General features: G+C 29.8%; 1 long non-coding RNA gene across 1 annotated transcript; it reads left to right on the top strand.

Annotated features, from left to right (window-relative positions):
- Nucleotides 1-833: 833 nt before the first annotated feature.
- Nucleotides 834-3057, top strand: LOC114755489 (uncharacterized). Its single transcript, XR_003741309.1, has 3 exons — nt 834-844; nt 2652-2654; nt 2978-3057. It is a non-coding gene; the product is annotated as an uncharacterized LOC114755489 (long non-coding RNA).
- The last annotated feature ends 391 nt before the right edge of the window (nt 3058-3448 follow it).

Raw genomic sequence — 3448 nt, 5'->3', positions numbered from 1 at the left:
CACTATTTTTCATTTTGAACACAATGGAAGCATCAAAACATTGAAAAAATCATCATAGGGTTCAACCATGGTCTTGGCCGAAATGGTCCTCATGAAACACAACAAAGAAAGCACTTCAAAAACAACCTACAACCACTTGTAACCACTAGGATCTATCATGCTTTGAAGTGTTCTAACAAGTTGGACCATCAAAACTTCTTCCCCTACCATATATATATTTCAACTAGTACCATCAACAAGGAAAAATCAAATATTCCAACCATACAAAGCAAGAAAACAAGACAAGGAACCATTTAGAACCAAAAACTAACCTTGAATCTCACTTATATGATCAAGGTTAGTGCGTTTCTCCTTGATTCCACTTGAAACTCTCTCTTTTCCCTTAGACAAAATAATGATCTAAAAATAGGGGGAGGAGTGCTCCTTTAATAAACCAAAATATCCCAACCACCATCATAAATGAAGATCCAAGAGTCATTACCCCCTTTAATCTTGCATTCTCTTGCTTAATTAACTAATTCCAAAAGAAATTAATTACCAAAGTCAAAATCCTCTCCATTTAAAGAGTGACACTTGGTAAATTTAAATCTTTTCCATTAGAGACTTGACACATGGCAAAATGTGAGCCATTTAAATTGCAAAACTCTAGTCTTCACTTTATTGGTGCACTTTGACTCCGGGTTTAATTTCTTTTCTATAATTATAGTACTCTGGCATTTGTAATTATTTTCTGTTAGATCCGTAATTTATTCTCCTCATTTTTAGCTTCTCAAAATGCCCTTTTTGTCTCAAAATTAAATTCCCAATAATTAAATAAAAAAGAAAACTAATTTCCTTCTCTTTAGTGATTTTTCCACTTTTCAAAGAAATTAGAAAAAATCTTGGATATTTGAGGGTCTTTTTTTAATTCTATAATCTCTTATAATTCCTTAAGATATCATAGTAATTTTCTTGGAATTTTATTCTTCTTAAAAATATTTATTTGGAATTTTCCAAATAAAACCCTTAAATTGGCCTAAATTACCCTTAAATTTCTTTGTAATTTTTCTAAGGGTAATTTGGCCATAAAAATAATTATATAATCTCATATAATTCTAAAAAGATATTATCCTTATTTTTTCTTAATTTTCTAAGGCTTGGAAATATTTTTTGACCAATTTTCCTTAATTAGTCAAATTTTCATAATTGACTTAGAAAATTATAATAATTATTTTTCACCAAATTTTTCTATTTCTCCTCATCATTTTTGGTAGAGCCAGAAAAAAGGCTTGAGCTCGTTGGGTCGGCTCGTTTAGGCCCTAAAATTATGAGGACCGGGTTTGAAATGTTTTCCCTCAAATAGGAAATAAGCCCTGGAGGGTCGAGAGCTTAAAAGGGCCGGCCCTTTTATAATTTTTTTTGTTCTTTTAAATTTTTTTATATAATTCTAATATTATTAATTTTTTACATTGCTAATAATATTTCAAATTTTTAGTTATTATTATCATTTTAAAATTAAATTTTATAGAATGATTTGATTTATTTGGTTTTAGATAATAATTTATCCAATTAAATTTTTAAAAAATGGGTAATTTGGACTTTAATAATGATTTAATTTATATTATATGTGTTGATATTTTTAAACTATATATATTTGATAATAGAGTATTTTTATACTTATATAACTTGTGATTCTATAATTTGAATTAGAAATTTATGAGTTTCAACAACAATGTTTCTCGTATTAAAGTAAAATAATAGCTAGATTACAAAATTTAAAAGTAAAATTCCTATAAAGAAGAAAAACTTGATATTTTGTTATGAAAGAAAAGTATTCTTATGAAGAAAAGTAATTAATATAGTGATGATGAAGTTTCAAAAACTTAATGATAGTGTTTATTTATTGCACAATTGTACTATAGATAAAACTTTTAGATGTTGTTATCTTGTTAATAGATGTTTCAGATGTTCTTGGATATTAATAGATATTTATATATAATGGTATTTTGTATTTGTGACTTAATTTTATTCATATTTATATCTTTTATTAACAATTTCATTGGTTTATTGTCATTTTTTTGATAAAAAAATATAAGAAATATAAAAAAAATAGCTTTTTTTTTCCTTAAACTGGCCAAAAGCCCGCAGGCTGGCCTTGAGCCCGTTAGCTTAGGAATTGGGCCTAGCAAATTGGGGTATTTTTTAAATTTCGGTCCTGGAGGGCCAGCCCTTTTAAGCTTACCAACCCTGAAGGGCCAACCTTGGAGGGTCAGGCCGGCCCTAATTCTCACCTCTAATTTTTTGCCCTTAATTATTTAGAAATATTTCTTATTCCTAATTACCCTATTGTCAGATGTGACACTGCTTACTCAAAGAAATTAATTAAATAAAATTCAAAATTCATGGATAATGTTAGAAATTTCTAGTAGTAGGACACGTGTACTGTTAGATTGAAGACATATAAGCATGATGTCATAGGACACTTGTCATCACAAGATGAAAAAAAAATAGACGATCAAGATTAACCACATATTTTTAAGATCAACACCCAAGATTCAATCTTGTTTTCTATAAATACCCCCTCCCCACCCCTCATTTTTGAAACATCCTTCCTTTAACCCCTCAGAGTACACATTTAAAAGGCTTACAGTTTAAGCGATTCACGAACCAAGTCCGTAGATTGAAAATTTGCAATTAGTTCTTAGGTTACTGTTTACTAGTTAAATTTCAGATTTTTGGTCCAATTTCAAAAAATCATAACTAATTCTATAAAAATCATATTGAGGTGATTCAAAATTCTATTTGAAGCTCTTCCAATTCTCCACAAGGAAAAAAATATGAAACTGGACTTATCCTTGCCAATTCATACAGTTTATTCCATGAAAATCACTGTTCATTTGGTCAATTTTGGATCTTCCAGATTTCTTACGTCAATTTTGGAAATTCGTATCTCTTAGTATACACATCCAATTGAGGCGATCTACCTATCATTTTAAAGTTTGCTATCTTATGTTCTTAAGTTTTCTTCTTACTCCTTTCTGCTTCCAACCATTAAGGTTGCTTGCTCTACTACATCCAAACCTTCTCTTGGATGCCTTAAGGTCCTAATCATAGCCACAAGGGTCACATTACTCATTAGGACCAAGAATTACACAATATAGAAGACTTGTGTCCTTAAACTTAATCCCTTTTTCCTTAATTTATAATATAGTGTTCTAGCTTTGTAAAAAATGTTCCCTTAGGCCAATCCTACACAATTTTGCCCAATGAATCCAACTATAAGCTTAGATTCATCAAAACCCAGTTCCTTCCCTTAGTCCTAGGCCAAAACCAAAATCTGCCAATTGATTTTCAGTTTCGATTCCAATGCTTCGAACTTCATTCCTTCATCTTATCCCTACACAATTTTTTATTTTAAACACATTAGAAGCATTAAAATCATCAAAATCACATCCTAGGCACAAGAACC

The sequence above is a fragment of the Neltuma alba genome, unplaced genomic scaffold, assembly GCF_004799145.2.
Source record: "Neltuma alba isolate B1F8T4 unplaced genomic scaffold, ASM479914v2 tig00010278_pilon, whole genome shotgun sequence".
Classification (NCBI taxonomy): domain Eukaryota; kingdom Viridiplantae; phylum Streptophyta; class Magnoliopsida; order Fabales; family Fabaceae; genus Neltuma; species Neltuma alba.
The sequence above is the reverse complement of the archived record's forward strand: the minus strand, read 5'-3'. Positions and strand labels throughout refer to the sequence as shown.